Genomic DNA, 12,253 nt, shown 5'->3' with positions numbered 1-12,253 from the left:
ATTTCTGGGAATTATTCGTATCTTTTTGTATTTTAGATGATTTAGCAGATTTGTATAGATGTTTAAGGGGTAACGTTAGTATTTTTTTTTTCTTTCCTCCAACGGACACACCCTCCTTGCGCCGTGCGCGCGCTCTCCACGAGGCGGCTCGGCAGTGGGGCGCGCGCGCGCGCGCACCGTGTTCCTGCATCTGCCTCAACTTTACGCCTTAAAAATGCGCCATTTTGTCAATAATTACAGCATTTCTTTTAGCCCGTTTCACAATTTTCGTCGTTGTTAACTAGTAATTCAAAGAGAGGGGGAAAAAAAAGGCTAGGGAGATGAGAGCACGTCGGCATCTTTGTCACTTCCTCCACCTCCACGCCCATCCTTTCGGCTGAATCCTAAACGCTTCATACTCCCTAGATAGACACACTACATGGGTGGGTCTCAACTAATCCCTGTCTATATCTGCATGTGAAGATCAGGGCTGCAAGATTTGCGTGATAAAACCATCCTTAAAATGAGCTCAGTAACAAAAATCAGCATCTTGCCCCTCCCTAAACCTTTAGAGTGCCTGACGCTATGGTGGTAATTTTAGTATAAATCATTTTCTTTCATTTAATCCAGTCATCTGCTAACTCTGCTTATCACGCAACAGCTTCGTCTGACAACACGTGCTTCCTCAGAGACACGTGAAGCCACCGCATCTTTTCCAGCAGCGTCACGGGGCGGTGTAACACACTCGGAGGAAAGCGCTATCCGCCCTCTTCTGCATACACGAGCTCACAGACGCCCATGATTGGCTAGAGCCTCTGTGATTCATAGAGGGGGAGAGAGAGTACGAGAGAGTACGTCATCCCTCCCACCTTGAGAGCACGACCAATTACGCTTTCTCAGACTCCTGGGATTCGAAATCATGCTCTCCTGACGATAGGACAAACGCTGGGCGATGTGATGATGTAATATCGATATCATGATAAATTATGTCACAGTGCACTTTTATGAAATATCACGGATATTGCAAAATACGAATATCTCCTGTTTTTTAAAAAAATGCAACCAATATAACGTTGTGATACATACCATAAAATGTATCATAGAAATGTGTTCAAGTATCGTGATATGATATTTTTGTCATATTGCTCGGCTCTACTGGTATGTGGCTTTTACTTGGGAGACTTTAAAAGCTAATTAAATGCCGGTCCATTAAAATGCAACACACACACACACACACACACACACACACACACACTGACTGTATTCACGCCTAGGGGAAATTTAAAGTTGCCAATCAACCTCATGTAAAACATCAGAATTCAAATATGTAAATTTGCTCATCTTTGACTGGTGTATCATAATGACGTAACTGTTAGTACAGTAGTGTGTGGGCTGGGACGTAACCATGGTAACCAACTAATTTGATGATGAACTGTTGTAAGTGTCGTCCATGTCTGCCGGATCGAGCCAGCTGTATACACAGAGAAACGGAGCAGTAATATATATTTTAGATCTGAGGTCATTTATAACTTATTTTCTTCCCGTGCTCACAAATGTGTTCCATTATAGACGTAGACGTTTGGCGTGTGTGGAATTGCCCGTCGTCTAAAGCACCACACTGTACCTTTGAATATGAAGGATTGACTGCATAAATGATGACCTGCTGTATCGACATAATGTTTAGCCCGGTGTTGTGCGGTTTGGGACGTGGCCAGTAGCTCTCACAGCAGATTGTGGGATTATCTATCATCACGTGTACACATATTCAACTCTCCATGCTTATAGAAGGAAGGTCTTCATTTTTACCGTTAAAATAACAATGAAGACATAAACACTGTGAAATAACATTGTTATGGAATTGTGCAGCAGTTAAGGAGATGTTCAACAAATATAAATTATTTTTATATATTAATTTCCTAACAATATTCCTAAGTATTCCTCAACCAGCTTCATGAAGGAGCTTCCCAAATAAATCAAGCTCCTCATTTTGGGGAAACAATTTAATTGCAGTGTAGAATACGGTCATTGATACGGTCCATTTCATTCCTAGACATTATATCTTTCCTAAACCACCAAATGTTATATATGAATGTAAACGATTGATTACATAATCGATGCTGAAAATCATATTTTCACACACGATTCAGGATAATGATAATGATACTGATATGTGGTTTGGTGTAACGTGCGGATAGATGACGCAGGACACAAATGTGGAAACGCCACGGAACAGTATTTCAAGATTCAAGATTCAAAGAACTTTATTAATCCCAGGGGGAAATTGCTTTGCCATGTTACAATTGCTCTCAAGAAAGAAAGAAAGATATATATACACACAAAAATGAAAAAAAGTAGATCAATAAATTAAAAATGAATAAGTAAACATACAAATAATGATGTAGAACTGTACCAGTGAAGATGATAGTTTAGATCAGGTGTGAAGTTAATTGAAGTGCAGTGGAATGACAAATGTTGAAATCCAGTGTGGTAACGGTAATTAAGTACAGTAGTTATATAGTCTGTATTAGACACTAATCATTAATCACTAATCACTAATCAGCATTTATTAGTGGAACTCCGAGACTCATTGTCAATGTCTGTAACTTTGGCCAAAACACAAGTAGACAGCATTAAACTAAGATAATCCGTTAATAGGGGAAAAAGGTGACGGTGAAAAAACAGGAAGTTATAGGAGAAGCGAAGAACGCAGGATGAAGGAAGGAAGGTTTAGCCTGAACACTATGAAGTGCACGATAAGACTTCGCAACTAGGGACAGAAAAAGGAGGACATAAGTAGACAAACTAATCAAAGGTTTAACACAGAACAGGCGAACACATTAGGGTAATCAGTAAATAAACAATAGGCCGGGGGTGGAGACAGTAACACGTGATATTTATAATACTGTAGGATAGTAATACGTTTGAGCTCAATATGACTTTGGCCTTCATTAATTAGACGCAGCCGGATTTAACTTTAGCCATGCACGCAGGGTTTTTTTTTCCTAAAATCAGGCTCTGGCTCTGTTCAATTTCCTAATTTCCGCTGTACATAATGCAGTTATCCACGGTGATTAAAGAGCACAGGTCGAGAAGCGATATTCAGTTTACTGACCACGCTGCTTGTTAGACGTTTCAGTACAAAATGCATTCTCTGGGTAATTATTTCTCTTCTTCACGCTGAGTGTGGTGGCTGTAAATGAGACGCTCTGTGCTTCATGCTGAAGTCGAAAGTTAAAGATGCTAATACTGGGCCGAGGATCGACTTTCATACACATAACAGTGATTAACAATTTAACTCTTTTCTGAGGAAGGTAGCTAAAGCATGCTCAGAAGGTCTCTACAAGTCACTAGATGACATCACAGACTAATTTGCATATTAATTTTTCGTTCATTGGCATAACAAATTACAAATTAGGAAACAAAGAAGGAAGATTTTCATTAAGAATATAATACAATAGAACAGAATAGAGTTTTATCAGAATAGGGAATTTTTATGATCATATTTACGAAATGCTAAAATTTCAATCACAGACAAAAAGAGTGACAGTGAACAGTCATGAACGGTGAGTAGTCATGAAAAACATCGTTACTTTAATTATTTATAAATATTTTCAAGAAGAGATTAAAACAAAAAAACGAAGAAGTGCGAGGTTGGAACAAACAGTGGTGATTGGTGATTGGTCATTGAGAAACAATGATGTTCAGTGATTGGTCATTGAGAAACAGAGGTGATATGTGATTGGTCATTGAGAAACAATGATGTTCAGTGATTGGTCATTGAGAAACAGTGGTGATTGGTCATTGGGAAACAGTGGTGATCAGTGATTGGTCGTTGGGAAACAGTGGTGATCAGTGATTGGTCGTTGGGAAACAGTGGTGATTTGTGATTGGTCATTGAGAAACAATGGTGATCTGTGATTGGTCATTGGGAAACAATGGTGATCTGTGATTGGTCGTTGGGAAACAGAGGTGATCTGTGATTGGTCATTGGGAAACAGAGGTGATCTGTGATTGGTCATTGGGAAACAGTGGTGATCAGTGATTGGTCGTTGGGAAACAGAGGTGATCTGTGATTGGTCATTGGGAAACAGTGGTGATCAGTGATTGGTCGTTGGGAAACAGAGGTGATCTGTGATTGGTCATTGGGAAACAGTGGTGATCTGTGATTGGTCGTTGGGAAACTGATGATTTGTGATTGGTCATTGAGAAACAGAGGTGATCTGTGATTGGTCATTGAGAAACAATGGTGATCTGTGATTTGTCATTGGGAAACTGATGATTTGTGATTGGTCATTGAGAAACAGAGGTGATCTGTGATTGGTCGTTGGGAAACTGATGATTTGTGATTGGTCATTGAGAAACAGAGGTGATCTGTGATTGGTCATTGAGAAACAGAGGTGATCTGTGATTTGTCATTGGGAAACAGTGGTGATCTGTGATTGGTCGTTGGGAAACAGAGGTGATCTGTGATTGGTCATTGGGAAACAGAGGTGATCTGTGATTGGTCATTGGGAAACAGTGGTGATCAGTGATTGGTCGTTGGGAAACAGAGGTGATCTGTGATTGGTCATTGGGAAACAGTGGTGATCAGTGATTGGTCGTTGGGAAACAGAGGTGATCTGTGATTGGTCATTGGGAAACAGTGGTGATCTGTGATTGGTCGTTGGGAAACTGATGATTTGTGATTGGTCATTGAGAAACAGAGGTGATCTGTGATTGGTCATTGAGAAACAATGGTGATCTGTGATTTGTCATTGGGAAACTGATGATTTGTGATTGGTCATTGAGAAACAGAGGTGATCTGTGATTGGTCGTTGGGAAACTGATGATTTGTGATTGGTCATTGAGAAACAGAGGTGATCTGTGATTGGTCATTGAGAAACAGAGGTGATCTGTGATTTGTCATTGGGAAACAGAGGTGATCTGTGATTGGTCATTGGGAAACAGAGGTGATCTGTGATTGGTCATTGGGAAACAGTGGTGATCAGTGATTGGTCGTTGGGAAACAGAGGTGATCTGTGATTGGTCATTGGGAAACAGTGGTGATCAGTGATTGGTCGTTGGGAAACAGAGGTGATCTGTGATTGGTCATTGGGAAACAGTGGTGATCTGTGATTGGTCGTTGGGAAACTGATGATTTGTGATTGGTCATTGAGAAACAGAGGTGATCTGTGATTGGTCATTGAGAAACAATGGTGATCTGTGATTTGTCATTGGGAAACTGATGATTTGTGATTGGTCATTGAGAAACAGAGGTGATCTGTGATTGGTCGTTGGGAAACTGATGATTTGTGATTGGTCATTGAGAAACAGAGGTGATCTGTGATTGGTCATTGAGAAACAGAGGTGATCTGTGATTGGTTCTTGAGAAACAGTGGTGAATTGCGTGAACCTGCTCTCTCTTCTCATAGCTGTGATGTGAGCCGGAGCTGCGCTGAGTGCAGGAACGTCACTAACGTCCGCTCAGAAAAGCTCAAAAATGAACGTTCGCCTGTCGCTTTGTCTCTCGCTAATGTGAACACAGGTTATCATGTAGCAGATTGGATATCAAGTGATTATCATTTTATGTTTGTTTATTTACATTTTTACTCCGTTCTTAAGTTTCAGATGTGTTATACCACCATTGCGCAAAAAAAAGACATAATTTATGTGCAAAATGAAAAAAAAAAAGTGAACAGACATTAAAATTTTAAAATTGGGTTTTGATATCAGTCACAATCTCGAGGTTATTTGTTTCCAGACTGAGGGGATTAAGAAGGACCCAATTATGATATGAGACACAATCTCTCAACCCTGCAACGTGTATAAAGTGCTCCTGAAGCTGTAGTTGTTTTAAATCATTTAAGTAATAATAAAAGTATGTGTGAGGGTTTTTTTTATTCAGGTTCATCGCCGCCATAGCAACAGCTAGCGATGCTAACAGGAGGAGCAGGAGCGATGATACACGGCTCCCGCAGAGATGAATGAGGAGTGATGGGGGATAAATATTGATCGCATGATTTTAGTGGCTGAGTTAATAAATCTGCACGGACCGCATCTTGAACAGTCCTGTAGTTACGGCCTGCCAGTTTTATTGACTGTCCAGGGAGAATCCGGGGATTAATGCGTCTGAGTGGAAACACACACCTGAGAAAAGACGCTGTTGGGGGTGCGGGGGTAATCCCGGGAGAACTCTTCTCTAATAATATACCGATTCAGAGATATACATTACACTGGTGTCCTGATCTGTATCTTTAACACTAAGCAGGGGCTGCCTGAGGGGCAGGGAACCTCCTACATGCAGTAGCTGCACCTGGAGGGCATTAACTCACGGTTTTTCTACTATAGAGGAACCCTAGAGCGCACATTTTCCTGCACTAGGAGCACTTAGGAGGCACTTTCATTTTCTCTCGTTTTCTTGCGTGTAGGGGAGCCTATAGGGCACTGCACATTGGGGCACTTCATCACGTTTCCTCACACGTAAGGGAACCCTGTGGGGCACTGCATCTCTAGTTTTCTTTACTAGAAGAGCACTCATTAGGGCACTTCATCACATTTACTCGCACATAGCGGCATTTAAGTTTTCTTGCAAATAGGAGCATCTAGCAGGTGCTTCCTCTGGTAGGAGAGCCTATAAGGCACTTTATCCTCATCCAAAGGGCAGTTTATAACATGTATCAGCACCCTAGAGGGCATTTCATCACGTTTTTCCATTTAAAGGGCAGCCAACAGGGCACTTCCTCATGCTTTCTCCACTGTAAGGGCACCTAGAGGGCATTTTATGATGTTTTATATACCATGGGGCAGCCTAGTGGGCATTTCCGCTGTGTTTTTTGACCCTGGAGCATTGCTCATTAGTGTTTTTACTCGATTTGTATCATAGAGGGATGTAACTATCGTAGCTATCTTAGTGACTAATGCTAGATAGTAAGATACATAGATTGGAGGTGATTTTCGTATATCGGGATTCTGCTGTTGTAGAAAAATTTAATCATAATTCTAAATCAGTGCACCAAATCTGTGTGTAACCATGACAACAGGTACAAGTTCAATAAGTTATTCATAGGTTACAGTGCAGTGGATAACTTTAATACAAAGCGACACCGACAGATAGGAGGTAACCATAGCAACAGTCGCGTATTAGAAATTAGAACTTCAGCTTAAAAATAGCAACAAGTTTATTTTTTTATGATTTAGTTCTAAGGCTGGACTTTTTGTCCTTCGGATCGTGTAACTGATTATCGGCACATGTTTAGTTTTAGTGTTTAAAAATGCTCAGTGCATCATCTGTATCGAGGTGTGAGGTGTTAGCATGCTGGGAATTTGGACTCATTTCAGCAGGACACACAGATGGCGGAGACACCACACACACACACACACACACACACAGAGTCAGGGACATGTCCGTATGTGATACTGCAAGGTCAAATACGAGTCTCCAACCTGCACTGTAAATGAGGCACATTTATCTCTTTAAAGCAAAACCTGATTTATAAGATCACGACATCAGAGCCTTTTACTGAGTGTGAACAGAATTACTGAGAAAGAGAGAATGAAAGAGAGCGAGACATAAGAGAAAAGAACACAGAGAAAAATATACATGCAGAGACAATAAGAGAGACAGATTAAAAGAGGCACATACAGAGAGAAATAGAGACAGAGAGGTGAAGAGACACGGAGGGAAAAGCCAGAAAAGAGAGAAGCACAGAGAGAGAAAAAAAGAGAGAGACAAAGAAAAAGAGAGAAACATGAAAGGCATAAGAGAGAGATAAATGGGGGCACAAAGAGAACAAGAGATGCAGAAAAAAATGCAAGAGAGAGAGAGAGAGAGAGAAATAGAAAATGAGACAAAAGGGGGAAAAGACAAATGAGGAAAAGGGAGACATGCAGCGAGATAACAAAGAAGGAGACAGAGAGAGAAAAAAACAAAAAAGAGAAAATTGCGTGTGTTACAGTATGTGGGACGGTTCACATTTTCTGAAGCTTAGTTTTTAACTGATCTGGTGCATGGGTGGTGCATTGCATTATGGGAAATTGGGAATGGATATAGAAGACAGCACCAATTGAGAGAGAGAGACAGAGAGAGAGAGAGAGAAAGTCAGAGCAGTGATGTTGCAGATGATGCTTTCTGATAGGTGCGACACTGTAAACTAGGTCAGAACCACAGAGTTGTGTATCGACGGGGAGGTTTGAACTGCTTCCTTACACTTACACACACACACACACACACACACACGCGCGCACACACACGCACATGGCAGATCATAAATCTGATCAGATAAACAGTAGTCATGTGACTACAGCTGCCCAGCCTGCTACAGTGGTGTGTGTTATCGTGTTACAGTATTTATAGTGAAACTGTAGCTGTTCTCTGTGTTTAAGTGATTAAGTGTGTTGTGGTTAATCCAGTGTTGGGACACTAGACTTGTTTGTGTTGATTGTGTTTGAGCTCCACAAATGCCTCCATGACATTTCAGCACCATCACACAGAGGCTTGGTTATGTAAGCAGTCTGTCAGGTGGACTGTGAGGGAGTCTGGCCTGGAATATTCACTCAGTCGTGAACGCTCAACAATCCAGATTTTGTTTCTACACGTAGCTTCAAGTCAAAGCTCAACTACGTACTTGCATTATTTCGATTTTTTACTGTAGGCCAAGTAACCTTAAGTCGTACATTTTCGATTTACAGCGACTGAACTAGATGCTGTTACTTGTTGTGTTAGCTCCAGCCTTGAAAACAGATTTACTCAACTCACCAAATTACCACAGTATGTTTCAGATTACCAAAATGTTCTCGCAACAAGACTGTGACAGCTAGAGAAGTAACAATCCTAGATACATCGTAGCAAAGTAACACGTAACGTTGTGATTTGGTGTTAGTCACGATGTTGCAGTGTAGTTGTCTATCGGTAAGTGTTAGATAACCGCAGTGAAATATTTTGCATGGCTCACAATTTTCACAGAGGTGAAATGATCGTGGTACAGCTAATCGTACTTATGGAGTATGCTCTCTCTGATAACATAGCGACAACGTCTTGATCAGTATTTTAGGGCTGAAAAAAGTTTTTAAACTTTGTAAATTACAGCATGACACCAAGTGTTTTATTTTGGTACTTTCCACATTCCTATGTTTTATCGTGGATAATTCTGAAGCAGGTTCTCAAGTTTGCGGTTTAAGTGAATCACACTGTAGCGTGTTCTTTTTCGATTCTTTTATTTTTCCTTTCTAAGGGCGTTTCCACAAAGACTTCTTTGGCATCCATCAATAAAATATATCCCTAATAGACAGCTCACATCAACCTACGCTGATACACTTTCTCATTTAAAAAAAATCCCCATAAGCGTAACCTGTTAGAGCCCCTCAGGGCACACACACACACACACACACACACACACACACACAAACACACACACTCAGAGCCCCGGGGCATGGCGGGACAGATGGTCGTTTTTCTGATTGAATGAATAGGCATAGAGAGAGCAGGCGCTGGTGGAGTGAGAGCTGTAAGAGTGCGCGCACACACACACACACACACACACACACACACACACACACACACACACTCATCCACCAGTTTAAAATATCGCCAGCGTAGATAATCGATTTTCTGGTTTCTTAACCCTTTTGAGTAAATAAGTAGTGAAACAATATTTTCATTTTTTTCCCAATATGAAAGTATGATGCAATTTCTTTAATAAATATAGAAAATAAATAAATAAAATAAACATATGCGAAAATTTAATTTTATTACTATATTAGAAAAAAAGTATAAAATACAAATAGAATAATATACAAATATACTATACAATACATTATAAATTGATTATATGATAAAATATAATAATTTTTGAGAAGTATATAATGAAATTATATTACAGAGATCAGAACCAAATAAGGGGTCTTAGGTTCCTAAGTCTAATTGTTTCCCATTTTTGAGCTGGAATGGCTGAGCGTTTCCGATCAATGCTGTGTGTGGCTTTCCAAACTCTTGAATTTTTTATTTCGCTCAAGCTCTGCGTCTCCTTCATTTCTTTCTTTGGTCTCCGTCAGATGACTGACACGTACGTCGAGGGACTAGGATGCCGTAAATGTTACACAGACGTTACACCATGTCTTGTGACCTGCTCGATCTCTCGCATCAGTCCTGACCACGCCCCACTACCACTACCACAGTGTGTGGGTTTTTTTTTTTTGTTAGTGTGTACAACGATTCATGGTGTCATGAATTATTTACAAGAACTTCGTAAATGAAGTCGGTCAGGGGAAAGCCTCGCCTAGCTGTGGTCCATGCGGTAGCAGCAAACACGACACACACCACCTTGTTCAGGTTGTTTGTGCTCATCACAGAACTGCGACTCTCCATGATACAAGCTAGCTACATAGAGCAAGCTAAGGAGACAACGTTCGCCTGCCTCATACTACACAGTGTACACATGCTTGTGTTGTTACCACGACAACCAATAAGGGTATCTGAGCAATCCTTTATCTGTTAGGGTGTTTTCAGACTTGAGCCTTTTTCCATGCCTGAAAGATTGAAGAAAACGACAGTCTGGGATTCTCCGTGTAATCCGTGTAATCTGTAGACTCCCAAGGCTGTGTGTTGTGTAATGTGATTGAGGACACGACTGCTGTGGGAATTTGCTGCATCATCTCGTTGTAGCCCGTGTGTCATCCTGCATCTGTCTCGCCTCCTTCCTATCTTAAATCGGCTTTACGCCGTACGACGATTGGCCCGATTCTTCTGTCACCTCGTCTAAAGAAACCCCCCCCAATAGGAAGACACCATAGGATGAAGAAAAACCCACACAGACGTTTGCAAAACAATTGCAAAACATAAAACGATCATGCTAATGGACGGACTGAACATCCTTCTTATTTCAAGCTCAATTTAAAGAACGTTTGTGTTTATGCGACTCCGTATTCTGCACGCCGATGAACGACGTAAGCAGAACGAAGTAATTTTCTTTAATCACAGGTTTATCACTAGAGGATCTTCATCGTATAAGCTGACATGCAGAACACACGATCTCTTTTGTAGAATTTGGCTGAGATTTTATTAGGATCTTGCACAGTGTAACAAGTAATAATCTTAAAAGAGAGCTGAGATCTCACACTGTAATACTGGCTTTAGTCTCCTTCTTTCCTTGCTTTGTGTGCTCTCCGTCTCTTCGTCCTGAAATTTGCTCTGTCATTCTGCTATCTCTCGCTCTTTCTCTCTCTCTCAGCATCTGAATTCTTTTACCTCAGTGTTTTCTTTGTCTCTATTGATTAATCTCTTCCCTCCTCCCCCACATGCCTCCCTTCACACATTCCTTCCATCCTCTCTCGCTTTTTCTTTCTCCCTTTCCCTTTTTCCTCTCCAGCACTTCCTCCTCAGCTGAAATTGACTGGAAACAGGGTCAAGCTGTTCCTGTGTATTATTGGTGTAACACCTCCACCCTCTTTTCCCACCTTCTCTCTCTCTCTCTCTCTCTCTCTCTCTCTCTCCCCCCCTCCATTGCTGCAGTGATGTCTGTTCGAAATATTGATGAATCAGGGAGGAGGCTGTTTCAGTTGCTGGCTTCTAGCCATGTAGATCCTTCCCACCTCTCCATTTTTTTCCTCCTGTGTCTCGCTCCAAACCTTCGCCCACACCCTTCCCTGTGAATCGTCTGAATCAGGAGCAGAAACTCCTTAATTCATAAAATATAAATGTTCATAAGGATTTGACTTGCAAAATCAGTGCAGGAACATTCAACATATGTCAGCGTTCTTTAATTTTTAAAAAAATTTTTATTTTTATCAATCATTTCTATTCAGCTCTCCACACAAAGAGAAGAGGCTCTCAGCCACCCCGCAGACAGACGGAGGCTCTTAAAGGGCCAGTGTCATTGCTTTAGCTTGAGAGAAAGCTACTGTACTTGGAAGACAAAGCTGTTTTAACTGTTTCTTCACTAATTTGTTGATTCATTCATTGTTGGTTAATGTGACTAAACAGCAGTCTTATTCCTAGTCACGTATGTCCAGCTTTCATTGATTTATTAATTCATTTATTTCATTCATTAATTTATTCATTCATTCATTCATTCATTCTACTTCATTAAGGACTTTATCCTTGTCAGGGTCACGGTTGATCCAGAGCCGGTCCTGGGAACACTGGGCGTGAAATGGGAATCCACCCTAGATTGGACACTTGCTCATTAAAGGACACCACACACACATTCACACCTAGGGACAGTTTACCATAACCAATCCGACTCCTGGCATGTTTTTGGGAAGTGGGAGACAACCGGAGAACTAGAGGAAGCCACACGGA

The 12,253-nt window shown here is 41.0% G+C and overlaps 1 protein-coding gene across 8 annotated transcripts in view; it reads left to right on the top strand.

The window, feature by feature from the left end:
- Nucleotides 1–12,253, top strand: part of maptb (microtubule-associated protein tau b) — a 43,921-nt gene that overhangs the window by 1,248 nt on the left and 30,420 nt on the right. The window lies entirely within an intron of this gene.

The sequence above is a fragment of the Pangasianodon hypophthalmus genome, chromosome 29 (genome assembly GCF_027358585.1).
Source record: "Pangasianodon hypophthalmus isolate fPanHyp1 chromosome 29, fPanHyp1.pri, whole genome shotgun sequence".
Taxonomy (NCBI): domain Eukaryota; kingdom Metazoa; phylum Chordata; class Actinopteri; order Siluriformes; family Pangasiidae; genus Pangasianodon; species Pangasianodon hypophthalmus.
The sequence above is the reverse complement of the archived record's forward strand: the minus strand, read 5'-3'. Positions and strand labels throughout refer to the sequence as shown.